Genomic DNA, 20,100 nt, shown 5'->3' with positions numbered 1-20,100 from the left:
CCTTATAGTTGTTTCCCTTGAGCCTGGGACTTTGAACTGCACTAATTGGATGATTGATAGAATCGTCAATGGCCACCATGGTTGTGCATTTTTGTGCAACGCCTAATAAATCGAAGGTGCGTCACTGGAGAGTGGCTTCTTCTGTCTTCCTCCAAATGCCAACATCCCACTGATCATCTGGCAGACAGACCGCACTCCTGCTTCTCTGCACTCAGCTGTCTATTAAAGGAAAACATGTGGTTGAGTGTCTTGTTTCAGGGAAAGTGAAAGCACACACCCGCTGAGGTACAACATGGGGCGGAGGAGTCTGGCATGCTGTGACTTGAGGGTGTCTATATCGTCCTCTGTACCGCATTCCCTCGCGGCACATTGCCACAGGGGGGGGGGGGGGGGGGTATGGGGTAAGTGTCCTGAACCCTTCCCTCCCTTGACACCAACTTGAGAATCAATCAGTGTTCAGGTCACGCCTACCTCACCCCCCCTGACCCCAGCAGGGTTCTCCTCAGAGGGCGTGACAGGGATGTCTGTGCTGCCTGGGTCCGCTCCGTGTCGGACGCTAACAAAGTCCTCGTGTTGAGGCAGAGGGGAGGGGAGGAGCGCGGCCTGACCCTGTCCACCTCTGACACAATAAATCCAGCTGAGGAGCTCAAGGTGGCCTGACCTGCATCCAACCCCCGTCCCTGGAGACACGGCCTAAACCTCGGCGCTGAAGGGCAAACTGAGATCGTGCCAGACTTCTTGGGTGATGCCGGTGACTAAACCTAGGCTTAGAAAATATAACAAATAAAATGTAAAGGTATATTGTTTTTTTTTAATCACATAAAGATGGAGTCAGTAGCATTTTCTGTTGCAGCTTGTAAACACAACATTCAAACTGGGCCCCTCCTCCTGGGCTCATCGCCCCCAGAAGCTCACACTCACTGACCAACACTGCAAGCTACTGCCGGTGTCACCCTGCCTGTCCAACAGGAAGCCGACCAACTCCACGTCCACGGGTAAAAGGTCAAAACACATGGTTCACCCTCCTTTTAGAACGAGCTTTATCCACTTGGTGTTTCACCTCACTGCGATTGTATTTTCGTCCACATCCATCATATTCATCGGTTCGCATCCAATTACTGAATTGTATCCACTCCTAAACTCACCTGAGTGCTGTCACTGGCTAAAAGGTAACTCATCATGCTGCCCGCCCAGAAACTTCCCACGTCAACCAGAATAAACCAGAACCAGTGTCAGAACGAAACGTAGTGATTCAATAATTATGTCAGCATGAAGCGAGACAGCGTGCGGGAGCTTTTTTTGTCTTATTTAGTTTTAACTTGATGCACAACGCTGATGTCATCTTTAGCTGGAAATTCAGTTTTATTCAAAAACTCGAGTAGACAGTTGATGTACGTTTGTGCACCAGCTGTTGACGTTGCTCGACTTGTGATAGGATGTCATGTTACAGGATCCACAAGACTGCAGAGCAGAACCAGGCCCTCAATGGACCCGTGTTTCGATCCCTGCGACTATCCTGGAGGATTCATGGAGAATATTTTATCAACACCAGTGCACAAACCAAGCACTCATGTTTCCTTTCAGCCCACTCTGGGACCTCCACGCAGCAGGGAAGCTGTGCTCCTGCCAATGGAAGTGCACGGTGGGGGGGGCCGCAGAATTAGCATAGCGTAATTACACCGGGGAAAGATCCAGACTCCAAGGAGCAAGACATAACCCGTAATTTGCCATTGTGCGCCCTCTGCAATTGACAGTCGCGCTATGATATTGGAGATAAACGTCGGAATTCAGGCTGTTAGTTGAACTGATGGTGCATTCAGGATGATAATAACCACGCTCCTGCACACAGTGAGTCTGATGAGCAGCCTTGCAATAGCTCGTCTCCACTTTCCCTCCCCTCCACGGGGTATTATCATGCTAATCTAAAAGAAGAAGAGGGGGGAAAAAAATACATTTCAGTGTGAATGAGGAAGAATAATAGGAAGCCGGGACCTCTGGAGCTGCGTGGAGACAAAAGAGGGAGTATTCATCGAGCGCCGCCTGAGCAAAGCGGGGGTGACAAATGGACACGGCCGCTCTGCTGGCTGGTTAATTAAAAGAACATAGCCTAATTAAAAAGATCTTCCTGCTGAATGGACTGCCTGGACGCAGTAACTGACCTGTGTCTCCCCGCTCATGTTGAGCACAGAGCAGTCAGACTCCCCTCTTTTTCACGCATTTCATTTTCACATCAGAGGCGCTTTGACTGACGAGCGGAAAACACCCGAGTGGAGGACACCGCAGGAAACACGCCACATCATGGTGGGGGTGCTGGTTGCCTGTTAAATGACTCATGATTTCCATCAGGCCGTCAATGAAACTCGCACAAGAGATTTGATTAAATGTAATTCCACGTCTCTGGCACAAAACTTTACTTTCTCATGGATGTCGTTGCATCCCATTATTCTGTGGCGACGGTCGTTTTTTTTGTTAGTTTTCAAGGACAGCCAGAAATGTTTCAATGTGCAGGTTTGTAACGCTTCCCGGCACAAAGACGCTGAAGTGATGACTGGCTGTGTCTGTCTGTTATATTCTTTATAACAACTGCATTCAGGGGTGATTCACTGTCGTTCATTCTTTAGTGCATCAGCAGCCCCTCGTGTTAACGGAGCAGGTGTTAGCCATTAAGCGTCTACACCTGCAGCGCACGGGGAAGTGTGGTGTGAGCAAGCAGCAACCTCTGGTCTAAAACAATTAAGCCAATACGGAGGTGTAAAATCCTGCAGTTCCTCGAGTGTCCACTAGAGGCTGGCTGCAGAAGCACAGGAAGTCACATACACACTCATTATAAAAAGCCTGTTTTTACAGCAGAGATTAACATGTTTACAGCCTGGTTCAAAAAACCAAACAGGTCTGATTAGCTCATGTCTCGATCGACACACACTGTACGGGGGGGGGGGGTGAATGTTTTGATGACTCGTCAGTTTTGATTTGATGAAGGATAAGAGTTATTCACAATAAGGCGTGTCGCTGACCTGATTGACAGGTGGTGTAACAGTTTGTCAGGAGGCTTAAAACCCGCCTCAGCTCCAGCATTTCCAGCATGGAGCCCATAGATGGGCGGATGCTGCCGATGGGTCTCAAAGCCAGAAAATGACTTTAGACCAAAAATAATTAAAGTATTATTGTTTCATTGACGTTTTCATTTATGAACTTTAAAAGACACTGAAGTTATCTGCTGTCATTTCATCTTTATATCGCTCTATATAGCGTGGATTCTGTCAATAATTTTCCAATATCGTTCAACACTAGCTGCCATTTCTGCATCAAGCAAACATGAAGGGGAGTCTCCGATACAAAGGCAAGCTGTCGTAGTTTGTAGTATTTCTTGTTTCACTGTTTTCCCTGCAGCCATGCAGATGCCGGAGAGAATGAGTGATGTCATGACAACTTTGCAACGGTTAAAAACCCTTCCTTAAAACAGAACAAACATCTGAGCGGTGCATTTATGCCCGACAGCCTTCAAGTAGGACTTCCTGTCATTTCATGGCCCTGCTGCCTGTAGCAACAGACCCTCAGTAATGCAGACAGTCTGAGTTCTGCCGGAGGGGAAGAGTCCCCCCTCTGACACGGCCTGAGAGCGAGAGCGTCTCCCAGCACACCTGTCACTGAGCCGTGACATTAAAGCCGTGCTGCGGTTTGGTGGTGGGTGCTTGTTTACTGCGAGTTAGTTTTGATGCCGTCAGTCGGCAGAGAGTCGACTCCCTCGGGGGAGGGAGCGGAGGAGAGATCAAACGGCCGGCGAGGATTCACTGGCTGGAGCGGGGAGGAGGCTCGTGCGACTGAGTGGGAGGTGTTTTGTTGTGTTTGTGTCTCTCTTATGGTGGAAATAAGTTTGCAGCCTCAGAGTGAAATAATGAACATGTTGTTCAGCCTCCGAGCAGACTTTCTCCTCATCCCTGCAGGAAACACACACACACACACACACACACACACACACACACACACACACACACACACACACACACACACACACACACACACACACACACACACACACACACACACACACACACACACACACACACACACACACACACACACACACACACACACACACACACACACACACACACACACACACACACACACACACACACACACACACACACACACACACACACACACACACACACACACACACACACACACACACACACACACACACACACACACACACACACACACACACACACACACACACACACACACACACACACACACAAGGCTGCACAATTATGGCTGAAACGATTATCAGTGATTACTCTGAGGCCGGCTCATATTTGGAGGATCACAGTGTGACTCTGAACCAATTTTCACTCCACCAACTTCAGGCGTTGCTGCATGTTCGGCAGACATCCAGTGAGCAGCGATATATTTTTAAAGAGCTAATGCCGCTAACGAGATGTGGACTGAAACAAGATGACCCCGTACGCGTGTACATTTCATCTCCAGCGCAACTCGTGCTTTCACGCTGCTTCATGAAGTCATGAAAGGGAAATTCCCGTCCGCTTCCTCACTGGCTGAATAAATAACTATCAAGGTTCATCTTGGGGAAATGTCAGATCAGTTCATTTCTGAAGTACCGTAGCACTGATCCTCAGTTAAAGACGAGAAGTGAGCGGAGAGACTCCACGACAATCGGCGAACGATACCGAAGGGTGAGAGCTCCGCCAGGTGAAAAACACACAGCTGCACACTAACTGACCGTTGTGGACGTTGCTGAACACGGTGGAAATCATCACACAGGAAGTCAGTTTCAACCATTTGTATCCCCCCCCCTTCCTCAAAACCTACAGATAAACGATGTTCTAGAAACTCTTGGTGCATCGTCGCCCTCAAAGGCTGACTGCAAAATTCATGAACACCCAACTTTGTCATTAAATAGTGTCTTAGTACTTGAAATGGTCTCGATGCCACTTTCTGAAGGTCTCGTCTCGGAATTTAAAGCGGTTTTGACTCGGTCTTGTCTCGGTCTCAGACTGGGCGGACTCCGGATTTTAAATCAAGACCGGTCAAGACCACCACTGATCGGCGGTGATTAGAAGGAAAACGCCTACATGAATTCATTCATAATAATTGTTGTCCCCCGGTTACGGCCGTCACCTTCACAAGATGATGATATTTCAGTGATATCTATGGTCTTGGTCTTGACTCGGTCTGGATCCCTAAATGTCTTGGTCTTGGTCTTGGTCTTGACTCGGTCCAGGAGCACTCTACTCTCTTGGTCTCGGTTAGTGTGGTCTCGACTACAACACCAAGAGTTAAATGATTCTAAAAACTCAATGGAGTCAGATCGATTGTTGGTGCACTTTGACCCCTCTCTAAAAGACAACACCTTCAGATGGTCCCTTGATTCCTCTCCTCGCCTCCTCCTCTCCTCCTTCCATGTGAGTGGGAGTGGAGGAGGTGAGGAGTAAAGTAATAAACATTTATCAGAATCAGACGTGAGTGCTGGCACATCTGTCCGTTGTTTGGTTTTGTAGCCTACCGCCTGACTTTATGATCTGTGTCAGATGATCATTACACTGCTCAGAGCAGCTCAGTGTTTTATGTGTGTGTGTGGTTTTTATGTTCCAGCTGTGTGTCAGGCCTCACAGGGAAAAGACTGAGAGTCATCAGTAGCTCGCCTCTTCCATATGAATTAAAGGGGAAGAAAAGAACACTTCAGGAATCAGCTGATCACTTTTCTCCAGATGTAAATGATTTGACGAGTGAAGAAGAAAAACATCTCGTCTTTACATCAAAGCTGAATTGTTCAAGAAGACTCATGATGCATCTATGAAGAATCAATTCCTGACCTCTATCCCACACACACACACACACACACACACACACACACACACACACAGAGACACACACACACACACACACACAGACAAACACAGAGACACACACAGACACACACACACACACACACACACACACTCACACACACACACACAGAGACACACACACACACACACACACACACACACACACACACACACACACAGAGACACACAGAGAGAGACACACACACACACAGAGACACACACACACACAGAGACACACACATAGAGACACACACAGAGACACACAGAGACACACACACACCCACACACACACACACACACACACAGCTGCAGGGTGAGTCAACACATGGTTAATAAACTGACACACTCTCTCTCTCTCTCTTGGAATGGGGAGAGTTCAGGGCACTGTAGGGGAGCTGGAGGAGGAGGAGGAGGAGGAGGAGGAGGAGGAGGTGTGTTTTACTCACCCTGGACCGCTGCCCGGTTTGGATTCATATGACACTAACTGAAACCCCCAGATAAACCCCCTTGCAACCCCCTCCCCCCCGAAGACCCGTTTAAAAATAGCCTCGATTCGATGGAAACGAGCTCTGGGTTCTGAGAAACGCAGGAAAAACGACCGAGCTCCGTGTAGGCGAGCAGACTTATCTTACACCCTGCCAAGAATCCACAGCACATATGGTGACCGTTAAAATGTACACAAATAATAGCGTGAGGGGCCGAGAATAGATCATAAAAAGCCCTACATCCACACAGGTTAAACGCTCTCCACACACACACACACACACTCAGGGAAACAAAGACGAGCTTGCATGCTCTAAATTTAACACATTCCAGATTGAAGCACACCGGTGTGCAGAGTCGAGAAAACCAGCCGCCGCTCCCGATCTGCAGAGCGCCCGGTGCATGCATAAGGAATCAGATAAAAGGCCTGAGGGACGAGGAGAGATGGGAATCCAATCTGAGTTTCAGAAACCATCAATGAACCCTTCACCCGTTTTAAAAGTCAGAGCAGGACACGGCGCGGCTTCCCAGCCAACTTTTTAACTAACAAGGTCAACGTGCTATTTCAGGAAGGTCGGGGTAATTAGACGCAGTTGAGCCTCTCATCGAGGAAACACGGGTCATGTTAGACTGCAGAGGAGAGAGCGTTCATGAGATCATACGGAGTGTATAACGGACGGACAGCGGAATACCTCCAAGATTTAGAGCTCCCTGTTCTGACTGGCTGCAGTGTACGCCATAAGCCCCGCCCCCTCTATAGCCATTTTCACATCTGCACTCCTGGAAAGTTAGATACCCTCAGGCAGGCTTACCCCGGAAATCCTCCTGACCTGTTCACACATGCACCTCACAGCAGGAGACTATCCCTGTCAGACAGGAGGGGGGGGGGGGGGGGGGGGGGTGCGGGGATCTCCTAAAGCTGCTCGGTCATTCATGACACAATAATCTGTTCTGCTGTGGACTGAACCCACCTGAGCGACCTTTGGCCTATTAAATGCAGGTTTTCGTTTAAGCAAAGCAGCTTGACGTCGATGCAGCCGATCCCTCCTCCTTGTAAATCTGCAGAATGTTTTGGCTTCATCTTTGTGCTAGGAGAGCACAAAGATGAGCCACGCTGTCCATTTTTAGTGACTGCATAATACTTTCTCTAAACGCCGACTGTATATAAATTTAATATGTGAGCACCTGTCACCTCGTGAGCATATGCCTGCGGTGTGCAGGGCATGATGGGATATGATGGGGGCATTACTGTGTGAAAAAAAAAAAAAAAAAAAAGCTTATCTTTGGTTTTTAATTTCCTGCCTCATTTCACGATTCAGCACCATCAAAAATTCTCTTTTCACAAAATCTGCAATAAGCAAAAATGGGACCCGATCGTAACGCTGAAGTACTTCTACAGTGACTAAACAGGAGACCCCCTCCTCCCCCCCCAACCTGACCCCCCTCCTGCAGTCAGCCTAATTGCTTCATCCGAGATGTGACAAGCCGGACAATTTCTGTGCGACGGATGATCAAAAGAGAAACTGAAAACAAATCAATCAGATATTCAATCAGTCCGTCTCACTCTGCCAAAAGTGCTTTACCCATGATGCATTGCATCGCCCTCTCTTGCATAGATCTGCTCCGCGGCTTTAAGAGCAGTCATACTTTTCAACAACAGTTTCTACACTACCTGGACACACACACAAAACAGAAACGGGCGTCTTTAATGAAGCCCAACTAAACATGCCATCCCATTATCAAATCATCAATGATCCGTGTTTCTTGAGACGATGTTTTAATTTGACGTGTCAGTAATGACTTCTCGTGCTGAAAACATGACGGATGCCTGCGGCGCCGCTGAGTGTCGGGCGACCCGCTGAGAGGTGGTGAGAGGCTCCGGTGGTGAGGACTTTCCAGGGAAATAACCTCTGGCACAAAGATGGATGGTTACATTTCCTGCAGCAACAACAGCCGTTAGTTTGGAGGAAACAGGAGAGTAACTGGCCCTGTTAGCACACGCTCTGAGAGCCCGGCGTGGCTGAGCGAGCGAAGAGAAAGAAAATAAGTCCACTAACGGAAAACCAAAACTTCAACAAATGGGAAAAAGTCAGAGAGAAAGGGATGTTAGAGAGCCGCACACACGGCTTGATTGAGAGAAAGGAAGCACAGAAAACACACATCAACAAGGCGTAGCAAGGAAGAAGGAGATGAGGATGAAGGAGATGAGGAAGGAGATGTGACATTAGTCTCACACATTCGCTGCACTCAAAAAAAATGACCCTGACGCTGTTGGGGGGGGGGGGGGGTGTGAAACAAAAAACGGCAGAATTTTTCATCCACTTTTTTTTTTTTTTGCAGATTCATTTCCTGACAGCCCTCTACTTAAATGTCTGCAGATGTCGGGGTGTGAACCGCAGGAAACAGCCTGGGACAGGGTCGTCATGATACCAGAATTTTAAACTTTGACACCATTCTGAAAATAAAATAAAATAAAATAAAATAAAATGATAACAATATCTAAATCGATACGAAGGCAAAAAAGGACATGGCGAGACACACTAATGGGTAAGTTCCTGTTTTTAAAGACAAAACTAGGACTTGTTCAAACGAGGGTAAACTTTCAGATCAGGAGGTAAACGCATGTTGGTGTAATCCCAGGATGAGTCTGCAGAGGGCGCTAAACGGCTTGTTCTGCAAATCACACGATAGCTCCTCGATATGAAACCAAGAATCTCATGAGGCGGCTTTAAACAGGTGAATCCTCTGACTCCAGTGCTCTTCTCCGAGCACTGGAGAGCTGCACCTCCCCTGGCAGCCCTGCAGCGTTCACAGCTTTCAAACGTCTTCATGTTACCCCTCGCTATAGGAGACTTTCCTTAAAGAGGACATATTATCCCCCTTCTCCACCTTTTCAAACAGTCCCCCTGTGGTCTAAATGAAACATCTGTGCTGTGCTTTGGTCAAAATATAACACGAATCAAGCACCAGAGGAGGTTTGTGATACTGTATAAACCAGCTCTCTCAGAACGCTCCGTTTTGGTGTGTGTGTCTCTTTAAATGCAATGAGCCCCCCCTGAGTTTTCCCCGTAGACATCACTCCTCTGTAGCAAGAATGAAAATGGCGGACCTGCATAAAAAGTTATTTTCTAGGCTGCGTGTGGAGATACCAGGGGAGGGTTTTTTTTTTTTTTTTTACAAGAATCCCGCTGTGACATCACAAGGAGAGCACATTTGAAACGGAGCATTTTTCTCTGTGTTGTAAGACTTATGCAGACCACAAACAAAAGGACTGGATGGGTTTATTTCACGTTCTGTTGGTCAGTAGACACTCCGGTTACCCAAAGATATGTTCAACAACACTGTTCAAGTGGATTTTCCAGAATATGTCCCCTTTAATATTTCCTGCTGTGTTCAAAGCCGACATTTTCACCAGAGGCCGAGATTCATTCTCACAGTTTTAGAAACATTTAAATGCAGTAAAGAGATCAAAGGATATTTTGATTCTCTCGTTTATTTGTCTCTCATGGTTCTGAATCATCATGAATAAAATAAAACTGTGTTTCTAAATGTAGACCCTCACAGTGGTGTCCATCTCCTCGGCTCGCAGTGAGGAGGACAGGGGGGTGGGGGGGTGGGGGTTTGGGGAGTCTAAGGGGCGATTTGCTCCACTTTCAGCCTGGCTGGCTAATCAATGATGCGTGAGGTCTGCCCTCATTATGAAGTGATTAAAGGATCATTTGGAGCAACAAACCAGTACACTTTTACCGCTGAGTCCCCCCCCGCCCCACGCGCCCCGGCCAAACCCAACCGAGGGTCCTCCAATCAATACATAGTATGTATGGCCCCCGGGTTATTTACAGGGACACTCGTTTCCTCATTTCAGCCGCTTCCTCCCATTAGACACAGGAGCGAGGAGAATCGAAGAGGATTTAGAGGATGAACTTGTGTTTCTGTACGCTCTGCGGCGGCGGTGGCGGCAGCAGGAGGCAAAGCGCTGTGATGTCTGTATTATCTTAATCTGCTGGGAGTTCATATTATGCTACTGAGCGTTAAGGTTTTTCAAATAAACAGGATTCTGGGGGATTGTGGGTGACGAGGCTGAATGGGGTTTTCGGGAGATCTTTGCGCTTAGTCATCCGCTAATAATCCCTTAAAACGCTGGAAATCCACGCACACATGAAGCCGCATTAGCCACTTCTTCACATGAAATATGCATGAAAGATGACACGGATTTTCAGATGATTCATTCTCTCTCCTTTCATGAAAGAGTCCTTTTTTTGCTGCCGTGCACGCCGCTTTCGAGCTGCCCTGTGGGTTCCACGCACACCCTCCCTGTTGTTGCAGTCACAGAGTGTGTTTGTGTACATGACACTGTGGTGTCCTTTTATCCGAGAGCAGGAACAGAAACACGGGGAAGAGAGAGAGAGGAAAAGTATCTTTACGCTGGCTGCGAAATGTTAAAAAGAGCCACAAACACAACACAGAAAGTGTCTGTGCATGAAACATTCAGAATCTGAGGTAAGAGAGGTTCTGCTCTGGACAAAGATCCTTTCATGAGACAGAGGACCCTCTCGGCTTCAGAAATTAAATCTAAAAATCTTGCACGCTACATGCTGAACTTCTGTAGAGCCGCTGGACGCCATCCAGCCTGTGCTTCATAAAGCGTAACCAGACAGTCACCCAGAGTCCCCCGCTGCTCTGCTTGCGGCCGAGGCGGGTTGGTAAGCGGAGCCAAAGTCCATGTTCGACAAGGGGTTAACGTTTCTGAGGAGCAGCTCGACAAAACCGCAGGAAGACAGCCAGTCTGGACGGACCGAGCGAGGCCTGTCACTCGTCCAGTTTGCGGTCTGCCGCCGTCTCTCTCTCTTCTTCTTCCCTCTAGCCTTTCACTGAACTCAAAAGCTTTTCCTCACCAAAATTTACACTCATCAGCTTGGCTGTAATTTCCAGCCCGGCGCTAACCAAAACCAGGAACCGAGAGGGGGAGGGGGGGGGGGGGGGGGGGAGGCCACCGCACGCCTGTTTTTGGAATCAGAGATAATTACAAGCCTGCCAACGATTCAGAGCCTAATAGCCAATGATTGGGCGAGTGCATGAAAAGTTTGTTAGCATTGAAAACATCCACAGTCTCAGCTTCAACAATAATAGGAAAAAGGTTCAGAGCTGTGTGCGGGATGGATTTTGTTTCTAACCTCGTGTGAGGAGTTTTTTTTTTACAGCTTATGAAACAGCTTCAGTTGAACACAGACGACCTACAGATGTAGAACTTCCACATGGACGTTTCCTAAACACTTATTTATCACACCTTCAAATCCCAACCAATCAGTGCGCAGCACGCAGAGCCTTTGTTCACATTCTCGCCCTCAACGCTTCACAGTGAAAAATAAGAAGATTTCACATTAGAGAGAATTAAAGGTGTGTCTTAAAATGATACAATCCCTTTTCTTTTGATGATCGGTAGAATCAGAGTACCGTTATATATTTTTTCACCAAAAGCTGCCGAGACAGAAACAAAGAGAGCGCGTTGCACAAATACATTGGCAACAGATTTGTGCAATTTATTAGACGTTGTGCAGGAGTTTCTTTGCACTTTTTCGGTAATTAAAAAGAAGAAATGACCCGATATTGTCGCCTAGGAGGACTCGTTTCTTTTTTGAAGTGGTCACCAAACAGGTATGACTCTTATTCCATTTCTCCCAGTATCTTATCCTCGTTTAAATTCTGGTATTGTGACATTCTTACAACAGGATCTGCAAAGAGAGGATGACAGCAGACAGACCGCTTTGTCCACAGACGCCGCTCCAACAAAAAAAATCAACAACAACACGAGTGATCCATCCAGCCTACTGAACTGGAATCATTACGATAGCTCCTGTAGTTTCAAGCCAGTGAGAGCTCTTCTCAGACACGGCTCAACTGTCCAATCACAAGCACTCCTGAAAATGTCCTGAGTCACCTGTTCACACATGCCAGGCGTTCACTGGTAGACAAAAACAGGGTAAGAAAGACAGCACAGATCTCAAGACAAAGACCCAACATTGATGCAAAGTAAGAGGAAGGAACCTCGAGCAGAACAAGACTCATCTGCCAAAACGTCTCCATGCATCCTCACATCAGCTCGGCCTAACTTCATGCAGAATCTTTATGAGGAGAGGCAGGAAAAATTATTTGTAAAGTCGGGGTGATAAACTTGGCCGTCTGCATCCACACATGCAGCTCACCCGGAACATTTTGGAGTTTTTTTTTTTTGCATGTGTGAAAACAGCTTATTTCAATATCTCATCTCAAAGAGAGGACCAATCAGAGCTGAGCAGGAGACGTGTGAGGCACGGAGAGAGACAGCAGAAGCAGCCCAAAAAAATAAAATGTCATTACTTTTTTTTTTTTTTGCACAGCCTGAATGCAGAAGTAACTAAATGTGCAGTAGACATTACGCCTGAGCCACCGGGCAATCTGGAAATTATCTTTCATACGGGCTAATGTACCTGAGAGATCCTGAGCGCTGAGTCAGCAGAAAGATGAGGGAGAGCTTTTCTTCCAGGCACAGTCAAGAAAGTTATTTCCGCTCAGTGAGAGAAAATTAGAACAAACAAAAAAAAAAAACCACCAGTAAAGACAGTGATGGAGGAGCCACTCGAGCCGAGCAGCAGACGGCACGAGGCAGGTCCGCCTGTTCCCTCTGAAGCCGCGCGTTTGTAACGCTTGACGCAACATGTTAATGTGATTTCTCGGCAGCTGTGACCAAACGGGGGCCAGGACCTGGAGGCCAAGGCCCTGGTGGTCTCAGCAGATATCCAGGACCGGCCTGTGCTGTGTCAGCCCCTGGATTATGGATGACCGCGAGGCTGCAGGGCTGACAGGTAATAAGTCACTCCCCGGGGGTCCCACACCCTCCAGTGGACACAGCACGGTCAGCCTGAGGGGTCGGGGGGGGGGGGGGGGGGGGGGGGAGTGTTAGACACAGCCTGGCGCTCTCATCTTCACCTTCTTCCGCCCTCTCCTCCCTTTTTGGAGTTAATCTATCCACTCTAAGAAACACGGTTCTGATAGGCCGCCCAGTTGCCACGGGTAACCAGCCATTATCAAAATGATACATGAAGGTGCCAGGGGGCCGGCGCCTCTCTCAGGTGCAGGGACCAAACAAAGTCCCACATGTCGCAGGATGTAGGAGAGCAGAGATTAACTGTTGCTTCCTGAAGCGCGGCGCCGCCCCAGCGCCATTCTTCAGACGTCCACGGATGTAGAAAATATCGCTCCGTGTGCTTGAGGTCGGAGACACCTCTCAGACAAATCGCCGTTGTCGAGGTGCCACAACACCCGCCCGGGGGGAAAAAATTATTATCCAATGCTCTGGAGTTCTACTGAGCTTGAAATGGGCGGGAAATGAGCGCGAGTGCAGCAATTCAGCGGCTTGAAGTTCGCCCCGGGGGGGGGGGGGGGGGGGGGGGTTAATGTATCGTGTCTTCACAGTGAAATTCAGTTTTTTTTTTTCCACCCCCCTGACCAAACCAAACTGCAGCCTAACTGTGTGTGTGTGAGTGTTACACGTAGCCATGTTCAGATATTGAGCACTTTATCTCGATGATGAAAATGGAAATAGGCCCGCTGAACGTCCCCCAAAGGGCCACGGTCCTCAGCCCCTGGTTAGGAGCCTATTTCAACCATCATTACCCTGAGGACCCATTAGGAAGATGCCATCTGCACACATCGCCCCCCCCCCCCCCACCACCACCCTTCCTCTTTGCATCGGGCGCCTCCCGTCATTTCGAAACTGGAAAGCAAGTGCCAAAATGGAAATCGGAAATAAAATTACAAACCGGGCTAAATGCTCCATTAACCATGCTAACCGAGCGGCGGACCTATCAGGGCCTGGAAATGAGAGCTGGACGGAGAGCGGGCAATTTTTTGACGAGGAAATGAATGCACTCTCACTTCACATTTACAACTGGAACTAAGCCGTCAGCACAAATGTGACTCTCTAATGGTGTTCAGTGTGAGAGAAGAGTCAAACAAACTAAGATGAGTTTGTTTATGAGCACAGCAGACGGCCAAAAAAAAAAAAAAAAAACGAGGCTGGAATATAGATGTGTTTGCCCTCTTCTCCGTGTAAGTAGGAGTAGCATGAAGCTAACACAGGAGCGTCTCACTTCTCCTGCAGGGGAAGCATCGCCTCTCCCTGTCAGCAGAACCAAGTAACACTCAAATAAAATCACCTGAAACCACACGCAGACGTCCTCGGAGCTGCACACACACAGAGAGAGAGAGAGAGAGAGAGAGAGAGAGAGAGAGAGTGCTGGGTCACTGAGGTAGGTAACAACAAGCCGTCAGCTGCCTCCCTGCAGCTGCTGCTGAGACGAGCAGCAGGAAGACAAAAACCAGAGGAAATCACAAGATCCAACCACACTGTCTCCACTTAAACATCTGACCGGCATGAGCTGAGACGGCATGATGTTTTTCCTCCAGAGAGTCAAAACAAGAGGCTCAATCTGAGAGAGCTGAAGTGACCTCTGCTCCCTGCAGCTGTAACTAACCAACTCATGATGCATGATTTATTCATTTCTCTTTAAGTACACAGAATGTGGAGATTTGAGAAAACAGCTCTCTACAAGAGGCTGAACGCGTCTCACGACCAAATCAACAATCCAAAGACCAAAGATTAAAACATGGCAAAGAGAAGAACGCAAAGTGTGAGACTGAAGAGGCTGAATCAACAAAACGATTCACATGATTAATATTCTTTTTGATTGACCGTTCATCACAGCTCAATTAAATCAATGCATCCTTTGAGCTGCACTTTTTTTTAAATGTCTGCAAAACTCTTACAAGATGAGGATAGATCTCATCTGAGGGAAGTAGAAACACCAAGCCTCCTCCTTTGAGGTAAGCAACAGGGGGGGGGGGAAGAGAGAGAATGCCTCGCATGACGACTGGCCGTGATCGATGCAGAATCCGTGGTGTAGTCTGTCTGTGTTTGTGCACAGGAGAGATTTATTTATTGTTGAAATGCTCTTAGCCTGAGCTGAAACTGAACACCCACCGAGGGCAACGAGAGGGCTTAATGCACAACAGGCGGAGACTCGATCGGAGCTGTGCAAGGAGCTGCAGGAGAAGAGCATCTATTCCTGCAGGGGTCTTATGAGAGGGAAACACAGCTTTCTAATCTCTTTGTGTATCCAAGGCAGGGCTGACTGATGCTGAAACCTGTGACAGGAATGAGCTCATCCTTTCCCCCCCACCCTCCTAGTTTGGCATCAACACAGACCTGCAGATGAAGTAAGCATGCTTTAACATGCGTGTGAAATGAGTGGGAAATGTGCAGATTCAGTACAATCGAGCAGCCACGAGAACAGTTTTCCTTCCCGTGCTGTCATAAAAGATGACATTGATTTTTTTTTTTTTTTATGTGATCTACGAGGAAAAGAGTGCACCTTTTTATTTATTTTTTATTAGCATAGTTTCTCTGCACAAACAGATCTTAAGTCAACAAATGTGGAAAATAAACCAGTGTCTAAATTGAATGAGTCTGAGGCACAGACACGGTATCAGCTGTGATTTTCGCGAAGTTGCTGAAGGCTCAGGCTGCAAAACAGAATTTGAACCCTGCAGGTTGAACACAATGTGTGAAGCATTTGCACAAAAAGAAAACATTGCATCAGCAAATTCGTGTTAAAATGCGACAACGAATTGTCCAAAGCTTGCAAAAAAAAAAAAAAATCTGGACCCGGAGCAGGAGAAGGAGAAGAGAAAACAAGCGGCTTCTCCGGAGCCCAAATCCAGCTCCAGGAGAGAGCCACAGAAATACTTAGAGCTCGTAAATTATTTTTTTTTAAAAGACTCTGAAATGTTGTGTTTGGATGATCTAAATGAATGCAGACGGTTTAATAAAGCTCTCTGTTGGGGTAAAGTTGGAGCATCGGGCTGCTTGTGAGCAAAGTGAGCAGCAGCAGCAGCAGCATCGCCAAAAGTCCTTACGCGACACACTTCTCTTACCTTATTGTTTGCTTCGTAGCTCCAGTGTGAATTTAAAAAAAAAAAAAAAGAACGTCGTAGTCTCTCAGAAAAGACGGTGAAACGGGGAATACATCGGTAATGTCTCGGTAAGAAGGCGGAGCAGTTAGTCTGAGCAAAGTTTTGCTTCTTGGAGAAAAAAAAAAAAGGTTAGTAATCCCAGAGCGCCGGAGCAGCGAGAAGGCGCCCCTCACTCCTGTGACAACAAGACTGAGACTGGAATCACAACACTCCGGCAGCAGCGGCTCAGGCCCCGCCCACACGCTGCTCTTTGACAGGCGCTGCAACCAATCACAGAGCGGCGTTGGAGCTCACTCGCCTCTGATTGGTTAATCGCTTGAGGTTTTGTCTTACGGCTCACTTTTCTCCCAGATGTTGAATGCCAGAACATCAGGGTCCGACTCGAAGTACAGCCAGCCAATCGGAGAGCAGGAGAGGGGATTTAAAAACCCACATTTAGACTTTACACGAGGAGCTATTAAAAAGGATGATTATATGCATATTAGTGAAATTTACCAGGAGGAGAGGAAAAACTGTAACTCTACTCAAAATTAAGAAATCAACCAGCTCACATATTTCAAAGAATATTTCAAAGTGCAGTAAAAAAAAGATAGATGATAGAAATTATTACGCTGATGATTAGTGTTGTAGTACTCAGACTGGTCTTGAGACCACTTTTTTAAGGTCTCGGTCTGGTCTCAGAATTGAAAGCATTTTTACTCGGTCTTGTCTCAGACTGGGCGGACTCTGGATTTTAAATCAGGACCAGTCAAGACCACCACTGAAAGCTATTTTTCCCGCACATGCTGATAGATAAAGGTTGTAACTGTTCTCACCTCTTCATAATGCTTTGTCATATTTCACAAACATTTCCGCCGCTGTTTGTGGATTAACGTCAGTGAACAGCCGCTCGATTAGACACGAGAAGGAAACACTGGAACAAACACGACAGGAAGAGAAAATGCTGCTCACTGATTGGCCGCAGGAGAAGTGAACACCTCATGTTGTTTTTCTCGTACAATAATTCGGTGAGTTTGGACGTTAGGCTGTACTCGTTAAGATGATGTTGTGGTTAGCTAAGCTTATTTCATTTGGCTAGCTATGCTATTGAGAAACAGGCTTCCATTACACATTGCTAGGCTAAAGTAAAATGATAGGAGAAAAAAAAAACAGACAGAATGAGGGGAAATAGGTTCACTCTCCAGTTCGAAATCACATTCAGTGTCTGGTGGCTCATATAGGGCTGGGTAGGACTGATAGAGGAGTTTGTTGAGGCCTCCTTTGCAGTTAATTTAAATTTTTAACAGTTGAGGAGGGAACATCTCTCCGCGAGTGGGCGTGGCTTCAGCCCATTCTATGGACACGCCCACAGCATCCCAGAGGAGAGAGCTACATTTTTCATGATTTTGAAGCTTAATTTTATAAACTTATACGTTTTTTTCGTTGCTGAAATTTGGCCTGGTGGTTAATAATACATTCTTCTTTTGTATAAAAAACTAAAAAACATGTTTTTTTTTTTTTTGGGTTTACAGGGACTTTTGGTCTCCACGGTAACCAAACAATGACACAACTTGAGTTAGAGGGTTAAGTTCACAGCAAAGCAGGGCACCACTGGCCTAGTGGTTAGAGCACACGGCCCATGTACGGAGCCTGTAGTCCTGGACGTGAGCGACCTGGGTGTGTGGCTCCTTTCCCGCATGTCATCCCCTCCCACCCTCTCGCTCTCTCTATCGGTCCTGTCAAAGATGATTGCTTTAAAATATATATATTTATTATGCCAAAAATAGCGCACATCATTAAATACTACAACATAAAATATCATGATTTATATTTCTTTCAGTAACAGAATTTAATACTAGATTGTGAGTCCGGTTGTTGAGTTAAATACTGTGTATGTTCACTCCTTTGGAGGGGTGGCCACAGGGGGGACCAAGCTCGGTGTTACAGGGGCACTGGCCCCTGTTGGCCCCTGCCTAGAACTGCCCATGTGCATCAGCGTTTGATGATAATCCAAAAGATGGATATGGACTCACATTCTAATTCATCTTTTGCCTCCATTTATTCCATTTCCATCTCAGTCAGTCTTCGTTCTCAAAAGGCTCCTGAGTTATAGGAAAAGGACAAAAGTTCAAGAGGCTCCTGCAGCTATTGTCTCCACTGGTTAAAAGACGCAGAAAGCTGCAGCCGCTTTGCTAGTTAGACAAACAGAGACGGCCCCCTTTCAGGTCGCGCTCGTTCATTACAGTCCTCTTTGGCCCCGAGCCCACGATGAAGAAAAAAAAAAAAATGGCAGTGAGATTTTGGTGGGCTCTGACTCAACACTTGGAGATTTACTCCAGCCATTTCTTTTTGGCAGTGCGTGCTGCCTGTTGTGGTGAGGCTCTTTCGAGGGGAGGAAGAGGACACGAGCTCAGAGGGCCGTGATTCGCGTGTACTCTAAATGTTTGGCTTCTCTCAGCTTCACCAAAACACTCTGCCAGAAAGGCTTTTGGCAGTAAAGAGGTTTGATTTATTGACAAGCTGTTCTCGTTTTGAGTTCTACATTTTTGCATTTTCCTTCAACGGAGCAGCGTCCTGACTGTAGACACCTTTTCGGCCTGGAGGGCGGCTGCCTACCTCGACAATGGCTTGACCACTTGCACATCCGTGTGGCTAATCTAAAGCTACAGAGCTGCATTTAGCAGATGTTAGCTATAGCAAGGTCAACAAGACGATATTTTAGCCTGATGAAAGGTGACATATCCTCCTCCTCTTCAACCAGTGTAAGTCTCAGAGCTCCTCAAAACATGTGTGTGAAGTTTCTTGTTCTAAATCCACTCTGATCCTGTATCCCCTCTATTTCAGCCCTGCTCAGAACAGGCTGTTTCTGTGTCTGTACCTTTAAATATGTAAATGAGCTGTGTCTGACCCTCTCTGGAAGGGCTTGGGTGTCTCGGTGCTTTCTCGCTCCATGTCCTATTGTTTACGGTGAGAAGGCAGACTCAGAGGGCAGAACAAACACCTAGCTGTGGGAGTGTCACCCACCTGGGGGAGGGGTTACTGCCCTTTGTGATGTCATGAAGGGAAAATCTCCAAACGGCCTGTTTGAGCACACATTTTCTGAAAAGTGGAGCAGGGAAAAGACGGAGAGGATGGACTTTTCTCATCATTGGGGGGTTTGTAGACAGACTAGAGACACATATTAGAGTTAGAGAAACATGGTGAAGTATATTTTACATAATACAGGACCTTTAAAGTTCAGATTTATTGATGGTTCCAAAGGTGATCTTGCCAGACATCCCTCTGTGTTGTGAGGTGTGTTAAGAGATATTTTACATCCCCTGATCCGCTCAGAAGAACGCTGAGGAGCACTGATAACAAACGGACAATTTCAAACTTAGCTTTTATGGATATATATTGCCTAATTTCTTTCGCCAATACTCAGAGATCATTACACTGTGTACAGTTGGTGTTGAAAAGTGACAAAACAGACATTATTTGCATGCAGACTTGCTGTATTCTTCTTGAGCACCAAGTAGAAAAAACACTTATCGACATTGAGTTTGCTCTCAACAGCAATGCACAGGGCCTGAACCCTAAATACCAAACATGTTAAGAGACACAAGACGTCCTTGTGACCATGGAGTCTCAAGAAATGATCCTGCAACCAGCAGGTTGACTGACAGTCACGCTGCAGTGCATCACCGCATGCCTGAGCGTGGAGGAGGAGGAGGAGCGTGTGAGCACAACGGCTGAATTCAAACGGCCTGCTTTGGAGTCCGCTCAGAGGCAG

The 20,100-nt window shown here is 47.1% G+C and overlaps 1 protein-coding gene across 2 annotated transcripts in view; it reads right to left on the bottom strand.

The window, feature by feature from the left end:
* The window catches only part of sema6e (sema domain, transmembrane domain (TM), and cytoplasmic domain, (semaphorin) 6E), a 175,666-nt gene extending 159,121 nt beyond the window's left edge, over positions 1–16,545 (bottom strand). For both annotated transcript variants that reach the window (XM_061049778.1, XM_061049780.1), the window contains exon 1: positions 16,311–16,545. The gene's annotated coding sequence lies outside the window, so the exon portion shown is untranslated. The remainder of the gene's footprint in view (positions 1–16,310) is intronic.
* Positions 16,546–20,100: the final 3,555 nt, after the last annotated feature.

The sequence above is a fragment of the Labrus mixtus genome, chromosome 11, assembly GCF_963584025.1.
Source record: "Labrus mixtus chromosome 11, fLabMix1.1, whole genome shotgun sequence".
Taxonomy (NCBI): domain Eukaryota; kingdom Metazoa; phylum Chordata; class Actinopteri; order Labriformes; family Labridae; genus Labrus; species Labrus mixtus.
This window is presented reverse-complemented; position numbering and strand designations above follow the sequence as displayed.